Source organism: Pteropus medius, unplaced genomic scaffold (genome assembly GCF_902729225.1).
Source record: "Pteropus medius unplaced genomic scaffold, Ma_sr-lr_union100, whole genome shotgun sequence".
In the NCBI taxonomy this organism is placed as follows: domain Eukaryota; kingdom Metazoa; phylum Chordata; class Mammalia; order Chiroptera; family Pteropodidae; genus Pteropus; species Pteropus medius.
The window spans coordinates 5,301,162-5,320,687 of NW_024344371.1; the positions used below are offsets into that span (position 1 = coordinate 5,301,162).

The 19,526-nt window shown below is 34.2% G+C and overlaps 1 pseudogene; it reads left to right on the forward strand.

Annotated features, from left to right (window-relative positions):
- The first annotated feature begins 18,503 nt into the window (after positions 1-18,503).
- Positions 18,504-18,622, forward strand: LOC120608652 (uncharacterized; annotated as a pseudogene).
- Positions 18,623-19,526: the final 904 nt, after the last annotated feature.

Below are 19,526 nucleotides of genomic sequence, written 5' to 3' on the forward strand. Positions count from 1 at the left end.
TGAACAGTTTCTCACTGTATGAATTGTAAGCACTTCTTGAATTGTCAAATCTAATTTTATGTTTCCTGGTATGCTGAACTTCTTTTTACCAGTCTAGTCATCTTGTCATTAAAAGAAATTGAACGTAGTCTAGCATGCTGATTTCCCTTTGATTTTCTAAGAGCTAAGAAGACGGAGATAATTCTAAGTTCATCCTTTCCACAGGAGTAGAAAAATAATGGTGTTATCCAAAGACTAGATACCATACTGAAGAAGCCTCCAAAGAGCAGTGAGAGAATCACCTTAAGTCTGTTCTGTTTATAATACAGTTACTGCTTCATTCATGCCTTAGTATTATAACCAAAGATTGCTTGAACATAGTTGAGTACTCCATCTGTTCTATGAGCAAAATAATACCTGTTTTGTTTATTTTTTGGAAAGGGAAATTTTAGTGGTAAGGTTTGAAACATTTAAAGCAGAGGTTATGACCTGATAGTCATAGCAGTTTTAAGTCTGCACAGTGTAAACGCAGGCAGTGTTTTGTTTTATATTGTCATTTTTTAAATTACGGCCATTTGTATTTTCTATTTTGGCCAAAACATTTATCTTGCAATAGGAAAAAAGGGACATTGTCCTGTAGTCTCATACAAAATGATGTCTAAAATCACCTTTTTGATTAGAATTTTATCAGGATTAAAATCAACAACAAGAAGAAGGTACCTACTTCTATAAAATTCTGATTTAATCCTGTATTTCTAAAACTGTGAGAATAAGATTGTGAGTGACATGCAGATCAAATATCTGAAATGTGTGACCCTAAGATGTCATAATATAGTATTAATGTTTTGGCTTCCAAAAACTGTAATTTGGACTTAGGTTGTATTAGTAGAAATACAGACTTTAAAGTAAAGGAGGTAATAATTCTGCTCTACTGTTCACGGTCAGGTTACCGTTGTATTATGTTCAGTTTTGGAGAATATTCTTTGTGATGTTTAATTAATGTGTCAACTTGACTGGGCCATGAGATGCCCAGATATTTGATCAAACAGTATCCTGGGTGTGTTTGTGAGAGTTTTTCTGAATGAGATTAACATTTAAACTTGTACACTGAGCAAAACAGATTGCCTTTCCCAATATGGGTGGGCTTCATCTAATCCAGGGGTCCTCAAGCCCCGGGCCACACACCAATACTGATCTGTGGCCTGTTAGGAACCAGGCCGTGCAATAGGAAGTGAGCCAGCAAAGCTTCATCTGTATTAGCCGCTGCCCAGTACTAGCATCACCACCTCAGCTCCACCTCAGATCATCAGGCATTAGATACTCATAGGAGCACTGGTCCTTGGTGCCAAAATTATCGGGGACTGCTGATCTAATCCATTGAAGGCTTGATTAGAACAAAAGGCAGAGTACAGAAGAATTTGATCTCTCTGATTATCTTTGAGCTAAGACATTGGTATTCTGCCTTTGGACTTAAAATTATATCATTGGTTTTCCTGGGTCTCCAGCTAGCTGAGTGCAGATGTTGGGTCTTGTCAGAACAGCATGAACCAATTCATTATACTAAATCAGTCAATCGGTCAATCTATCTATCATCTATCTATCATCTATCATCTATTCATCTTATTGGCTCTGTTTCTCTGGAGGACGCAAACTAAAACACTAAGAATGGCATTGAGTAATGTATAAGTTATAGGATATATTCAAGATATTATTGGGTATATATATATATCACTGTATGACTGTTTCAACATAATAGTTTATCTCTGGATCTCATAAGTGTTCAAGTTGATTCCAAGGTGCCAGTTGGGTTTAGTTCTACACATTCATTCAGAGAGCCAGTGTGTCAGAGGCTGAAATAAGGGTCCACGGTTAACTTGGATCTTGCCACGGTTAACTTGGATCTTGGCAGCCGGAGGCGTAAAGCACAAAGGTATAAGCATAGATTCTCATGATTCTAGCAACAGAGATAGATTTTAGATCTCATAGGAAATCAGAGCAGTGAGGGATTTCTCTGTTTTGTAGTTGGGAAAGGCTCCAGTGATGACGTAGAAGTTGAGCCTGATAATTAAGTAGAATTTTGCTTGATCAAAAAGAAAAAGAGAAAAGTATTCACAAAAAGAGACAAACACAAGGCAGAGATCTGAATTTAAAATTCTTTAAATTTGTTAATTATGATGGAATCAAAATCATATTGCTCTCCCCTATGGGATTTGTTCAGGATATCTCATAACATTTAAAATTAAACACCTTTGAGATTCTTATACATATTGATTCTCATCTCAAAATAGTCTCTCTCTCTCGACTGTTATTCTTTGATCCATTAGGATACCAAATCCCTTCAAGTTTTATATTCTGTTACATCTATCCCTTCAAGTTTTATATTCTGTTACATCTTCTATTACTAGTATAATGCCTCTAACATGTTTTGAAGAAATCTTTGTCTAGGATATCCTGATGTTTCACTATCCCCCAACACATACACATAAAATTTGTTTCCATCTGGTGATAGCTACTTGAAATATATTAATAGAGAACAGATGCTTCTATCTCCTAGACAGATAGCACCTCAAATTCTTATTTTCAAAGTTAATTAGCATAAATTAACAAGAGTTTAAATGATTTCCATCAGTCTCCTTTTTAAAGAAGGTTTTGATAAGGTGCTTATTTAGAGAATTCCTGAATGAGGAGGAAAACATAGAATAATTAAATAATGGAAGTTAAGGCTTAGACAGTTTTGCCTGCCTCTATTCAAACTATAAGTCATAATATAAAGTTTATAGACTTTATATTATGATATTACATTAGGTCAGTTCTTTGACAATATAAAACAGCTCCCTCATTAGCAAGTGGGGAAGAGAAATATTCAGTTACTCCCTGTGTATGTCACAGTGTGCTCATTAATCATATGTACTATAGTGCATTACATTTATTAATGAATGGCACTGGGATATATTACAAATTTACAATAGGATTTAGAACTAATACAAGGGAGCACAGAGAGCACAGAGTAAATAAACAGTAGTAACAAACTAAAAAACTCCTTTGTTAGGAAATATGCTACATGAAAGAACATCATATCAGATATCAGTTGAATATAAGTTCAAAAAATTTAAAAAGGCATATTAGGGCTATGAATCTTCAATTTAACTGATTTTTGTAAAGAAAGAGACTGTAAGTTGATTCCAACCCATTTTTGAATAATGTTTGCAGTTAATTTTCCCTTGGAAAATTTGGAGCTGTGATTTTCCTGAAGAAAACTACAGGTTATTAGTGAATTTTCTGGTACTTGGCCTCAAGTTTCTCTCTGTTGGCTTCCTCATAGACATGCTGTCCTTCATTTATGCAGACGGCACAGATGACCCACTATCAGTAGGTATTACATCAATTAATGGCACATAATTGAGAGATAACAGATTGGGGTTAGGGGTGCAGTCTGTGAGCAGAGAACAGAGTTTTCCCATTCAGAGTATACTGGCCCATATGGAAATTAAATATGTGACCTTGACTTTAACACCACCAGAATCTAATTGAGTTAACCATCTCTGTCATACAATGTCGTATAAATAACTAATATTCTTGTCATTATCGCCCTATGATATCTGTTAATATTATAAATCTCTGTTTCACTATTCAAATAATACTGTTTTCAAGATGACATTTCTGATGATACATTTTTTCATGTAGTACAGACTTAATATTGTCATGAAACCACTTTCAACTTTTTAAAGTTATAATTATTCAGTACAATTTTAAATTAAAATTTATAGTTTAAACATGCTTAAAAGACAATTACAGAAGGTGTTTCTAAATTCTGATTCATAAGACGTAATGCAAAATTATTGCTTGCTGTTAATAAAATAAAAACTGTCATATCGTTGGGCTTTAAGGAGACACCACAGCCTCATCTTCCTTGAAGCTCAGGAACCAACTGAGAAATAAGATACAAGAGTCATCATTAATCTTTCCACATAGGGGTGATCAGGCTGGAATGCATTTTTTTTCTATAGGTAGGCTGATTAAAAAGACAATATAGAAAAGGCAAAAGCAAAGAAGCCGAGTTTCTTCATTCACCCTTACCAAGTAGAGTGAGAGATAAAAATAAGAATTCAGATATTCTCTTCTTGGATTTCCTTCACAAGGAAACCCAGAGAATAGAGGGTCTCTGTCTCCAAATATCATAATTACATTCTCGCAGCAGACATGCAGCATGTTTGATAATATATTAAGCAGTTAACGTGTGTGGCCTCATTTCATCTTCCAGGTGTCATGAGTCAGGTATTAATATCTCCAAGAATAAAAGAGAGATCAGAGGCCCAAAGAAGTAAGTTAACTTTCTCAAATATTAAGTGAGAGATCATGATTCTGAATTCAGGGCTCTCTGATTCCAAACCCTGTATTCTTTGTTTCTATCATTTTCTGCAAATAAATTATTATACCTGATAACAGCAGCCAAATGCCAGGCATATAGGGGGAATTTTTTTTTTTGAATGATTTTGTAACTTCGGGTTTGCAGAAATATATCTTAAGCTGCTAATAAGCCTTATAAATATAATCTCCAGCTCCTTATCCCTTTTCCCATTTTCTTTTTATTTTATTTTTCCAGAGTCAGGTCTGGGAAGCATGTGTTAGAGAAAATAGTCTCTGTTTTTTTCCCCATCATTATTGCTCCAAATACTTTATCTTACAGGTATGCACTGCATAACGACATTTCAGTCAGCAATGGACTGTGTGTACAATGGTGGCCCTATAAGATTATAATGGAGCTGAAAAATTCCTATTACCTAGTGACATGGTAGCCATCCTAAAGTTGTAGCACAAAGGATTACTCCTGTATTTGTGGTGATACTGGTGTAAAGAAACCTACTGCCCTGCCAGTCATACAGAAGTATAGCATATAGAATTACAGTAGTGGGCTGTACCATTTAGGTTTCTGTAAATGCACTCTATGATGTTCGCATAATGACGAAATCGCCTGATGATGCATTTCTCAGAATGTATTTCCATCATTAAGTGCTGCATCAGTGTATACAAATGTTTCTATCTATCACCTCTATCTATCTATCTATCTATCTATCTATCTATCTATCTATCTATCTATCTATCTATCATCTATCTATCTCTATCATCATTATCTATTATCTAAATATAGTAAACACACCTTGATAAGAGCTTAGCTTTTTTGATCAGTTAACTCTGCTCTGATCAGTTAATGTCTGCTCTTGTGACATTATTGATTTCCATTTTGATGGGCAATATGAGCAATCTAGAGTTTCTTAATAACTTTAGTCTAAAAAGCCTGTCTTTAGGTAATTCCACTATTGATTTTTCAGTTGTGTATTTTTGTAAGTCTCTATGGTCCCTAATCTTGTTTCCTCATGCTAAAAATAGACTTGAACACATCATGCAACTTACATTTCCATTCTGAAAATGATGTGTATTTCACATCTCTCTGAACTGTCTTTGCTGTTACCTGTCTTAAATATGCTTCCCTTTTTGTGAGTTCATGAAACTCCTATTCTTTATTAAAGATCTCAAATATTAAGCTACTCAGTAAAAATTTTAAACTTCTTTTCCCACTTAATATTGTATTTCTGCCATCATCAGCACTTCTATATCATTTTCACTTATTTTATTTTTTATCAACTGTGCACTAAAATGAAGAGATTATATCTCGGTTATGTCTCTGTGCCCCCTACATTTATTCTAGTATATATCTGGATGTAAAGTAGACCTAAAATATATTTATAAAGTGAATATTATCATAAATTTATTCAAATTTAGCATTCATTTAAACATGATTGCACTATTTTACCAAATATAATATTTACAAATAAAAATGCTATATTCAAAAAGTCTTCTAGTTTTGGTACACAAATATATGTCTTAAATTATAGATGCTTTCTCTTTTTTCTTTGTTACTGACAGTAATTATATGTTGTGAAGAAAGCTTCTGATTTTTAATAACTGATTTTTAATAATCTGATTTTATCATCAGCTAAATAATATTTGGTCAAGTTTCTTTTCCTTTAGCAGATGTATATCTCACAGCTGCACTCTTTTATTGTCATCTTTTTAGCCCCTGAGCACTAAGTTTTTTCCACCTATGGAAAATGAACTAAGTCATGTAGGTGTTTCTCCACCTCAAAGTTTGAATTAACATTTCTAAGCAAGCAACCTCATCTACTTTCCTCAATACTTTATATTCACCACTGCATAAGCATTCATTATGTTTCTCTATGGATTTTAATCCTCTTATAACCTACTCATTTCTAAATTTGGCGTTGCTTAAATATAATTTGTTTCCTTTTGTTATCTATAAATAATATTTCAATCCATTTTATTATGCTTTATTCAAATATAGCCTATTAATCTTACATGGTGACATAAAATAATCTGATGAGGAAATAGGCAGTACAATGTAGACATGACTAATTCATACATTATCATTAACTTCTAGCAGAACCTTGCAAAATAATTCCTTTGCTTTATCTTCCTTGTTTGTCAACCCTCTTCCTATCTTAATAGGTTGATTCTCAAATTAGGTACTGAATGACTATGTATTCTGCATGATTGTACCCTACAAGATTCTCCTTGAAAACATTTGAAGTGAGGCGCGCACACACACACACACTCACACTCACCAACGCACATTTATAGTCTTCATCTCTGATGATACTGCTCTTAAAAAACATTGACCAACATCTGAAAATGTAGTTTAGTGTAAATTATGGATTGCAGTTCATTATTTAGAAAAATTCTTTCTAAACCTCAGTGATTACCCCCAAACAAGATGTTATAAGTTTCTGTTCTGCCCCCACACTGTGGCAGTCCTAGTCAGAAACCAATCTTGTTAAAAAAGTTATTGCAAATTGAGTTCCACTGTATTATGCATGTATAACTACAAGACAATTCTGTGTGATCATAAACTCCAGAAGGTTAAAATATGTATCTGTGTTTTTGAGGTGGAATTGTATTTTGCAAGACTTTCCAAAAGGTAATATACCATTAAATAGGTAGCAAGTAGAAGTGTTTATTTGCCATTTGCAAGATATATTTGCATGTATGTATACATATATATAATTTTACTGTTTATAAAGTACATGTGCATAGTACTTCAGTAGTGCATAGTAGTTATAAGTGGGTTCTCTCTTATATTAGACTATATTTTGTTGTTCCACAGCTTATAAAATTTGTAACCTTGAGCAAATTATTTCAGATTTCTCTATCCCATTTTCTTCATCTTTAAAATGCATAAAATAATATTTTCTAGTGTTTTTATAAACATTTCATGAGATAATACAAGTAAGCAAGACTTCAGACACTGTTGAATAATGCTATAGGCAAAAGGGACATGAAGATTAAAGCATAAAATTTGTTTTACATCACTTAAACCTAGATCTGCTTATATAAAGTAAAAAGGAAGAAATTAGAGGCATATCTTAGGAAAAAAATTATTTATAATTGATAGAAGATGACAATATTTAAACATCTTTTCATGTTACCTGCTAATTGTCTTCCTCCCAAATAATTAAATACATATTTTTTTTAAAAAAAAAAAACAAGCATTTTAACAAAGCAATGTAAACTCAAAAAGTACTCAAAAGTCAAAAGTTTGAAGGCTATCGGCACCACTGGTTGAAATGTAAGAAGTGTTCACATTAAAGTTTTTGTTTTGTTTACATGTTAGGTATTTTGACTTTTAATATCTTTTATCATGCATTTCAATATTATTGACTGTATTCCCTGTGCTATACTTTACATCCCCATGACTATTTTATAATTACCAATTTGTACTTCTAAATCCTTTTTCTTTTTTCTCCTAACCTCTCAACCCCCTCCTATCTGGCAACCATCAATACAATCTCTGTATCTAAATTTGTTTCTATTTTGTTCGTTTATTTTGTTTTTTAGATTCCTCATATAAGTGAAATCATATGGTATTTGTCTTTCTCTGTCTGACCTATCTCGCTCAGCATAATACCCTCTAAGTCCATTCAAGTTGTTACAGATAGCATAATTTCATTCTTTTTTATGACTGAGTAATATTCCACTGTATATATGTACCAGTTCTTCTTTATGGATTCATCTATTGATGGACATATAGGTTGCTTTCATATCTTGACTATTGTAAATAATGCTGCAAGGAATATATAGATACATATGTCTTTTTGAATTAGGATTTGGGATTTCTTCAAATAAATACCCAGAAGTAGAATTACTGGATCCTTTTTTTGTCTCTTATTATAGCCTTGGTTTTAAAGTCTATTTTGTCTGGTGTAATTATTGCAACCCCAGCTATTTATTTTAAATCCATTTTTATGAAATAACTTTTTCTATCCCTTCACTATCAGTCTGTGTGTGTCTTTCTATCTGAAGTGAGTCTGTTGTAGGCAGCATATATAAGGGTCTTATTTTCTTATCCATTCATCTACCCAACGTCTTCTGATTAGAACATTTAATCCGTTTACATTTAAAGTAATTGTTGATAGAGATATAGTTATTGCCATCGTATTACTCATATTTTTTTCTCCCCATATTCTTCTTAAAGAAGTCCCTTTAACATTTCTTGCAATACCGATTTGGTGGTGATGAACTTTTAGCTTTTTGTTGTCTGGGAAGCTCTTTATCTGTCCTCTGATTCCAAATGAAAGCTTTGCTGAGTAGAGTAATTTTGGTTGTAGGTCCTTGCTTTTCATCACTTTGAATACTTTGTTCCAATCCCTCTGGCCTGCGCATTTCTCTTGAGAAATCAGCTAATAATCCTATGGGAGTTCCCTTGTAAGTAACATCTTTCCTCTTGCTACTTTTAAGATTCTCTTTTTGTTTTAAGCTTTGGCATTTTAATGATGATGTGTCTTGGTGTAGGCCTCTTTGGGTTCATCTTGTTTGGTACTCTTTCCATTTCTTGGGTTTGTATGTCTGTTTCTTTTCATCATTATTTCTTCAAACAAATTTTCAATCCCTTGCTCTCTCTTTTCTCTCTCTGATATCCTGTGATACAAATGTTGGGAAGTTTGAAGTTGTCCCAGTGGTCCCTTAATATTTTTTTGTTTTTTTGGATTTTTTTTTCTTTTGCTGTTTTGATTGGTGTTTTACACTACTTTACCTTCTAAATTGCTAATTCAGTCCTCTGCTTTATCTAATCTACGGCTGATTTCCTGTTTTTCATTTCAGTTATTGTATTCTTCATTCCTGAATGGTTATTTTTTATGTTTTCTATATCCTTTTTTATGTTCTCTATCTCTTTGTTGAAGTTCTCACTCAGATCATTGAGCATTTTTATAACCTGTGTTTTAAACTCTGCATGTGGTAGATTGCTTGTCTCCATTTTGTTTAGTTTTGTTTTCTGGAATTTTGTTCTTTTCTTTCATGTGGAACATGTTTCTTTGTCTCCTCATTTTGGCTGCCTCCCTATGTTTGTTACTATGTATTAGGTAGAGCCACTCTGTCTCCCGATCTTGGTAAGGTGGCCGTGTGTAGCAGGTGTCCTGTGGGACCCAGTGGCGCAGTCACCCTGGTCACCTGAGTCAGGTGGTCCAGGTGTATCCCTTGTATGGGTTGTGTGTGCCTTCCTGTTGTAATTGAGCCTTGATTGCTGTTGGCACGTCATTGGGGTGGGGCAGTTCCCTCTCAGGCTGATTGGTTGTGAGGACTGGTTGTGACTACGTGGAGGAGCTATTCCACAGGGGCTGATGCTACAGAGCAGGATTTGCTTCAGTGGAGCTCTGGTGCCTGCCTAGTCTGCCCTCTGGGCATGTCATAGGCATGTGGAAGTAGGTGGGTGGTGTTCTGGTATGGTCTGAAGCTGGCTACCAGGTGTGTTGATTCTGGTGCATCTTGGGAGAGGCTCTGGTGCAGGCCATGGTCAGCCTCTGCCGATGCCCTGCCCAAGTCCACTTAGTATGAGCTACAGTGTGATCTGCAGATGGTTGTCACCCACATTGGGCTTGAAAGTGCCTGGGAGAGGCTAAGCTGCAGAGACTGGCTGCCACTAATACCAGGCTTAGGGCTGCTTAGCAAACAGTATGAGATATGCCAAGGACAGCTGCTATTTGGGGTGTGTGGACTTTTGAGAGATTTTAGGAAAGTTCACAACATTAGCCAAGACAGGTTCTTTGTATGGAAAAGTCACTAGAAGCAGCTTGAGCGGGCCTGCAAATTGAGTGGGAAAGGGTCTCAGGGAATCACCAGGGCAGGGCCAGTGGTGTTAGCAAGGTTGACGGAGACTCAGATTTAGTACCTGCTTGCAAGTGTAGGTGTGTGTGGGGTGGGCTCAATGAAGGAACAATGCCCTCTGACAGCATTTTGGTCTGGGTAAAAGCTGCCCCTCCATACCTCTTCCTAAAGCCAGACAATTCATTTCCTGTGTGTATGTCCCTGGCAACTGCCAAGCTGCTTCCCTAGAGCTGGAGCTCAGAGTGAGTAAGTTTATCAGCGAGTAAATTTACGTGTGGGCCCTTTAAGAGGAATGTCTGGGACTCCAGCCACCCTTTTGTCCCTCAGCCACAATCTCTGCTGGTTTTCACAGCCAGAAGTTATGGGGACTTCTTTTCCCAGCACTGGAGCCCTGAGCTAGGGAGCCTGATTTGAGGCTGGGACCCAAGACCTCCACAGCCGAAATAGCCTTCCCAATTTTTAACCACCCCCATGGGTGTGGGACCAACCTGCTCCATGTCTCTGCCCCTCCTACCAGTCTCGACGTGACTTCTTCTGTATATTCTTAGTTATAGGACTACTCTTCAGCTGGACATCAGGTGATTTTCAATGATGGTTGTTCTGTAGATTAGCTATAATTTTGATGTAGCCATGGGAGGAGGTAAGTACACCTCTTTTCTACTCTGCCACCTTGACTGGAAACTCTTTTTTAATTTTCTGGCATTTTCAATTTTCCATGAAATTTTGTGGCTTTAAGCATGGATTTCTTCTTTTCAGAAGAATATGACATAAGATAGTTGCACAGTATATCTCATTGGCTTCTTGCCTTTTCTTTATGTCTCTTGTATAGAACGCTAAGTCCCTATGTTAAGGATATACTTATCATGAAATGAGAATTTTGGTTAATGGTAGAAAGTACTTTACCTATTGGCTTTTTACCTGTAATTTAAGATTTAGGTATGTGCTTCTAATGATTTTGTTCAGTAATACTTAAAATGATTATGTTACTGACAAATTTGGAGTGAATAATTAAGTTTGACTCACTATATATTTTATATTATGTCACAGTGGAAAAGAGCTCTTAGGAACCTGGAATCGTACATTAAGAAAGATGATTCTTTTCTTCTCAATCCCATAACTTGGTGATGAAGGTATATTCCTTTGAATTTAAGGAATTGAGCATCCTATCATATGTTTTTTGAAGTAAAAACTAAGAAGTCCTGATTTTTTGTTAAATAATGATCTGTTGATGTTAATATGTTATACACACTTCTTGGATTCTGCAGTACATTTTTTGAGAAGTTAACAATCTACAGCCATTGGCAAACAAGCAATAAGAAGTCAGGCACAAAGAGACATAAAGTACCTGGGTCACTGGGAGGAGATTTAATAATTAGCTACAGATGTAAGATATTGCCAAGAATCTCAATATATAGTGTCCAAAAGGTATTACATGTAAACCTTAGCTCAGAATCTTTCCAGTAAAGTGACATTTCCCTCCTCTTAGTAATCATAAACTCTCTATGGTCTCATGATAACAAAAAGGAAAGAAATCCATGTCTTAAAAAATCTCAGGAGCATTGATTCCTACTGATATTAAAAGAAGAGTTGATATGACATCTCGAACATTTTACAAAAAATAACAACATCTATATCCCATAAAAAGGAAGCCAAAACATAGGTTTTCATTGTAAAGCAAAACAACTAAAAATATCAAAATCGTATCATATATGACAAAATGGAAGACTTCTATTCCTTCTTCTAAATGGAAAATATAACTGTATTATTTGTGTATCCCTCTTTTTAGGTCATGCTGACATGGGTAATACCTAGTCTGAGGTAGAAAGAATGCTATTTTAAGAGTTCTAAGTTATTATAAAAAATATAAGTTATTATAAAAAATCATTCCAAATATGGAGAAACACTTTGAGTGGTATTATAAGGAGCAGAATACAGATTTGGAAAATATTGTGATGATCGCTCTCTAGTTTGTGGATATCTAAGTCATTGATATGGCCCCAATTTTAGGAGAATGCTGGAGTAGAGAGCATATTAACAGAATAATAAAAGGAGGTGGGAGTTGGAAGAAAGACTTAATGGAGATACTGCAGGAGGCATGTGGGCACCAAACAGTTATGACTGAGCAACCCAAATGATTTTTAATGAATTTCATTCATTCTAAGTTTTTGTAGATGCTGAGCAGAAACTGATGAGCTTTTTCTGTGCTGGGTGTAGAAAATTATGGTTGTAGGAAATTCTAAACTCCTGAGTGGGTTTCCTATTAGATTTGTTTGAGGGGAAATGACAAATTTCAAGATATTAGATTAGAGCTAACATAATGAAAAAGTCATTTATTTTCAGATGGATTGTACAAATATGAGAAGTAGCAAATTATAATAAGCAGATCCACCTTTTCTCATGCCCACTTATTCAGGGTTATCTATCTATTAATCGCATGTTACCTTAATTGCCAGGGGGAAGAGACTATGTTGTTTGGCCTTGCTCTTCACAGAGTACAATATTACACTGTAGAAATACTTATTCTTCTCTGAATGGGAACTTTTAGCATAAGCTAGCTATTAGACATGGTAGAAGTTAAATTCTCTCTCAGTTTGCTTATTGGTCAGGTTTTTAATTGTTTCCTACTTGTTTATGTCAACTTTTCTGAGGGTTTTTATAGAATCAAAATGCAAAAACCTTTGAATCAAGATCTCAAAGTTACAATTTCCTCTTTTCAATAACTCGTTACGTAAGTTTGACAATTCATTTCTTCATGACTCCCTTTCTCATCTTAGAAGAGAAAATAATAACTGTCACTCATCTCCATTCTTACTGACATTATAAAGAATTAATTGTTAGTGACTATAAAACACTTTCCAATTAGAAAGCAATAGATGTTCTTTAAAATAAAAATAGTATTTTTCACAATACTATTTATACTGCCTATTTTTATTGGTGGAAATGTTCATTTATTTATGATATATTTTAAAGAAAATGAAATATTTTACAGGGGAAAAACAGATATTATCACCAAAGAAATAGTTAAAAGCTTCTCACTAGAGTTTTCATTTTTATCCCTTTGTGTACAGACTACATGTAATAGTCCATACTTTCATTTAGTAATTTTCATAACATTGACACAAAAATGAAAGGAGTTAGAACTCATATCTTGTACGTATTTGACAAGGTCTAACAGAATTGTTTGCAAAATTTTATTGAAAATCCCTGCTTTCATTTATCAATGTTAGCACAAGCCTCAGAAATCAGTGGTATGGAATTCTTGTATAATTTAACTCTAGGAGAATTAAGTGTGCAGGTGTTCAGAGAATAGCCTATTTTTCTAAGTAAATAAAATCTTTTGGAAGAAACTATACTATTTTATTACCTTATAAAAGAATATTCAATTGGTTTGATTCATTTGTAAAAGAAAAAGAAAAAAAATATATTGCAAAGAAGGAAATGAGAAACCAAGAAACAAAAATGCAATTAGTTGCTAGTGATCTAACAAACTTGATTAGTAAACAATCTAGAATTGCTCAAACAGCCACAACAAGGAGTTTCATAGTTACAGTACTTCTAAGGTTGCTATATTAAACAAGGGCCTATGCACACTTAAGCTAATTTCAAAGATTTTAATTTGTGAGCACTCTTCTCCTTACTATGCATCACAACAAATCTATACCACAAACATTGCTATTTAGAGAGTGGAGAGAAACTTAGGGAAGATAGTTTTTATAAAAACTTGAAGTGTTTCTTTCCTCTCCACTCGTTAGCTGTAAACTTTCCTAGACAAATGAGTTTCAAGTGCATTTTGAAAGGTCTATACAGAAAGAAATTTAGTTCTTTCCATTTTAATGGCTTGCAGTCGTGATGGAAGTTTTTTTTTTTTTTTTTTAGCCAACCTTAACGCTTTATACAACATTTCAAGCTCACTTATTCTTGTTCTGCCCTCTGTGGCATCAGAGTACCGATCAGCACCTTCTATGTAATAATCCTTCACGTAATTGAAAACCAACTTGTTTCCCCAGCCTATTTTCCAACTTAAATAATATTAGTTCCCTTAACCTTTCCTCTGAGATTCTATTTTCCAAGCTATTAATCATGTTTATTGCTTGTCCTTAAACCTTCTTCAAGTTTCCCAAGGTCTTTTTAACTTAGTGAGTCCAGGCCTATACATGGCACTGTGATTGCGCTGCGAGAATTACTCCTCACACTGTATGCAATGTTCTTCTGCTTCTGTGTCCATGTAGTTCGAATTGCTAATTCACCTTTGAAATGTGACTCTTACACTATTCTAGTCATTACTGTCGCTTTGTATTCTTTCCCATATAATGATCAGATTTTATTTCTATGAAGTATATCTGCATTTGTTTAATTCTAAACCTTTCTGATTTTAAAAAACATTTTTAATTAGTTATTTTGTTTAAAATATGGTCATCCTGCCCATCTTACCTAACTTGGTATTTGGTTTTTTTTTTGCAAATTATATGTTTGAGACTTTAAAATACACTTATAATTTTATATCAGAAAAGACACTGATATAAGATTAAAAACAGACTCAAACATTTCTTTATTTGCAAACTTTTTGTTTCATGTGTGGTTCACTTTTAAATGAAATGAAATTGAAATCAGAGGCACATATTCCTTGTGTAGCTATAATTGCCAAAACATTTTTCATTTCCAATTTTATCATTGCCACCTTCTACACAATTATTTCTTACAAACTTTTTAGCTGTATTGTAGACTTTGTCTCCTCCCACAATGGGGCATGTTTAGCCCATTAATACTGAGACCACTTAGCACACTTATTCTACTCTTCCTTACATTCTTCTCTCTAGTTTTTCAACACAAGAGCAATAGGAAATATAATTTTATTTCATTTCCATCTTACATTTTCCTTCATATGATTTCTGCAGATATTTTTTCCATGCCTTACGTTCCAGTTTTCAGTCTATTTCATATGCCATAACAAATGTTCATGTATTATACCAATATATGGCAAACAATTTTTTCTCTGTCAATATATTTTAACAGCTAAGTAGACCATGCATTTTACAAACACATCTACATAATGCAATGCATTATTTAAAAATGAGTCATATAATATTAAATTTTCCTATAACTACCCAATTAAACTAGTCTAAACCTGATTTGCTTGAAGAAAAAAAATTACCTTATAATAACAGAGATATTAAAATGTTGAGGTATGGTTCCTTTCTTGTCATGGACAAAAATCTACTGAGATTCTGATTCCTTGAGCTAAGATCTGTCTATTTTTCTAGAGGAAAAAATAGATTAATTAAAGCCTTGAATGTTTATTTCTCACCTTTTTTTACTGAATTCCAAACAGTGCATTTTGACATTTATGTAATCTAGAGCAGGAGTCCCCAACCTCCAGGCTGTGAACTGGTACCAGTCCGTGGCATGTGAGGAACTGGGCTGCATAGCAGGAGGGGAGTGGCACGAGCCAACGAACCTTCATCTGTATTTGAAGCTGCTCCCCAGCGCTAGCATCACCACCTCAGCTCCACTTCAGATCCTCAGGCATTAGATTCTCATAGGAGCACTGGTCCCTGGTGCCAAAAAGGTCAGGGACCACTGATCTAGAGATTCCTCTGAGTCTCTTTTCAGTTCTGCTGAATCTTAACAATTCTTGCTCTGGCTTTAGATTATAAATTGATCTCATCTTTATGTGCCTGTTGTCTAGAGCATTTTGTCTTAACTTGATTTCTAGGAATCCAGAAGGTATATGAAATTCTTAAAACCTAAATACAAATAGATGAAATCATATGCTAGTTTCCACAATTCACATGTTCGTTTAATCTTCACAGTAATTAATATTAAGAACTTAAGTATAATGTTTAAATTGGATAATGTCATGCATAATCACAACAAGCCATGATTAGTTACTACTATTATCATCCCTGTTTTACTGAGATATGAAGTGGTCCCACCTCTTGACGGCATATAGAGGTTACAAATGGTGAAGCTGGGGTTTCATCCCAGGTACTAAAACACCAGAGTCTGTGTACTTCTAACTAAATCACCCAGCAGAGGAGATTGGTGTTTAACATGCAACTGATATCAGGAGGCACACCTAACTGATTCCTGATCAGCTATTCAGTACATTGCTTGTTAATTCTCTTTGGGGAGACAATAAAGCCATCAGTGTTTTTCTGTACAGTTATTTGTCAGTTTTCTGAACAATTTATTGTATCATTAGTTTGAAAAATATGGTCACATTAAGTGTTTGCATTCCTTTTTAATTGATCCCACAATAATGATATATTAGAAAAGTCTGACCTGCATTTAAAAATAAGACTAATTGACACATTACATTTTTAAACTATATATCATTTCACCAAATAATATTGTAAAATAATTAAATCTTCATGATACATTATAATTTATTTATCAAAAACTTTAAAATGAAATCTCATGCTGAATAATTTTAATAAACCATTTTATAATTAAGAATTCCTGAGACTATTTTAATACTAACTTATCATCCCCAAACTGTCTTTTATCAAAGGCTGAATTCCTTTACTTTCCATTCTAAATCTAAAACTAGGTAAACCAGTCCTGGCACCAATATTTCTGATCTCATTTTTCATGTCCAGATAAATTGTTGAGTATGTATATGGGGCAAATGCATGATCTTTTTGGCAGTCTTTTAATTTAGACTATTAGTATAGGGCTTGCTTCAGAATTTGATACGCATTGGCAAACCTATAGTGAAGGTTTAGTAAATAATGCAATCACAGCAGCAGCTGGGCTTTAGGTATGCCAACAGTCAACTTAGAGCTTCCTAGGCTGCCGGGGCAGGTGTTAGTGATCTAAATGAGGTTGGTGAAAAGACTTTTATTACTTTACAGTAATTCTGGCAACTAGACCTATGTTCCTGCCATTCCAGTCTTGGTTCCCACTTTGTTTTCTGCAGTTTTCCAGCAGGTTTTTAAAAGTTTTATATCACCCCCAACAGCTTTACTACCACCTCTCTCTCCAGGCCAGATGAAGAAGTAATGCACAAAATTGTAGTACTTTATTTTGCAGTATACATTAGAAGCCTAACCATAATTTAACCATCTTGCCAGTAGTTCTTTTAATAACAAAGTGACCCTAGCCATAAGTGCAAACTCTACTCTATTTTGTAATAAAAGTGATGTATTATCTTTTCTCAAACATTAAATCAACAAAATTGATGGAGAGCCTACTGTGTATAAGACATGTTTATAATAACTATTTAGGAGTAGTTTTCCTGTCTTTAAGGAGCTTAAAGACATTTGGAGAAGCAAGCTATCAACTATGAAATAAAACTAACAATAGATGTTAGCAATTGACCAGTGCCAGATTGATGGTTATAGATATCAAGTGCTATAGAATTCTCAAGGTGAAAATATACAGAAAATTCACATAAATAGACTCTGTGGACTTGGTAAGGCATAAAGATAATTAGAATTTAGATAAAATCTAAAGAGATATAAACATAATATAGAATTGGCATCTATTCCAGTTTATCTGCAGCAGATGGCCTGTGTATGAGAACAATGGGAGATAATATGAGGAAGTAATGAAGCAGTGGTGATGACAGAGTAACAGTAATTATAGTAACGGTAATAATATTAAAATAGATAAAATGTGGGAGCTTACTATAAGTTAAACACTATATTCTAGATAGCATCTAGTTTAATTCTCAGAACAAAATAATATAGCAGGTAGATTTTCTAAATCTTATGTATTAGGAAATGGAGGCTTGGAAAGAGTAAATACTTGCATAAGGGCAAGTTTCCATAGTGATGACACCAGGGCTTGAATGCAGAGCTCTTTGATGGTAAAGCCATTTCATTTAGCACGGTTTCACTTCACCATCAGAGGAACAACTTAAGGCAAGGGGGCACGAGGACACAGTTGGTACAAAATAAAATTCTTTAAGAGGATTAATTTGTCAGATACAGATATAGACATATATGTCTTAGATGTGCCTCAGATAGACGTATCTGTATTTCACATAGATGTATATTAGAGCAAAGAGAGACCAAAAGTCATTTAGTGTACCTTATACTCTCACCTCCTCTTCTATATCCTTGTTCTTCTCAAATATGGCAGGCACCTTAGGGCCACTATACTGGTTGTTTCCTCTGCCTGATTTGGACATGTTGCTCTTTCTTCCTCTGGATGTACACATGGTTCATTTTCCATTTCTTTTAAAGTTTTACTCATATGTCACTTTTTGAAGGGACCTCACTTGATATTCTATAAATTATAACCAGTGGTGAAACTTTCATTCCAAGTACTGAAATATCAGAGCCCACGTGCGTCTAAGTAAACCACCCAGCAGGGGAGAACTGGCATTTAAAATGCAATTGCTCGTCTACAGCCTTGCCACCCTGAACAAGCTGGATCCCTTCTGATCTCGGAAGTTAAGGAGGGTCGGGACTGGTTAGTACTTGGATGGGAGACCACCTAGGAAGACCAGGTGCTGTAGGCATAAAAAATAAAAACATAAGGGATTGTAAACTGACAAGGTCCTTGCAATCTGTGAAGTCAACCAAGGGTTGCCTCGCCTAAAAAAATAAAATAAAATAAAATGCAATTGTTATCCGAAGACATACCTACCTGGTTCATGATTAGCTATTTCAGTACATGGCTTATTAAGTTCTCTTTGAGGAGAAAATAAATGAAAGTCTTCATCAGTGTAATCATACCTTCCCCAGCACTTCTGATCTCCCTTATGTTATTCTGAATTTTCCTTTTTTCCATAGCGTTTTCACCTTTTAATATATTCTGCAGTTTAGTTACTTATTATGTGTATTGCTCATCGTCTCTCTCCCCTCTCTAAAATATAAACTCCATAAAGGCAAAAAATCATTTCTTTTTTATTCACTGTTATATACAAGAGCCTGGAAGAGATTCAAATGCGTACAGTTGCTGGATAAATATTTTTCAACTGAATGATCGTATTACTAAAATTTATTACACAAATAACAAATACTCATTATAAAAAATTAGAAAATATATAAAACATAGTAAAACATTTAAAGCAATCATACTCTCACCAATAATAAATATTATTAATATTTATGTTATAATTTTATGCATTAATATATTTATTACTAAAAATTAGTTTTAGAGCTATTCATTTTAAAAAAACATTAAACACCCAAATCAAAAGGATTTTTTGATTCTTTTATTTGGAAGAAATATTTATTACTATGCATTTTAATTATTCAACTTGACTTTTGTTTTTCACAATTTAAATGTATTTTACAATATTTATGTCTTTAATTTGAATGCAAAATATAATTAAAGGTATGATGCTCAGTAAGATTTTTACAACAAACATGAAGGCAGTGTTTAAAAATATCCAAATGTTTATAATCCCAAATGGGATT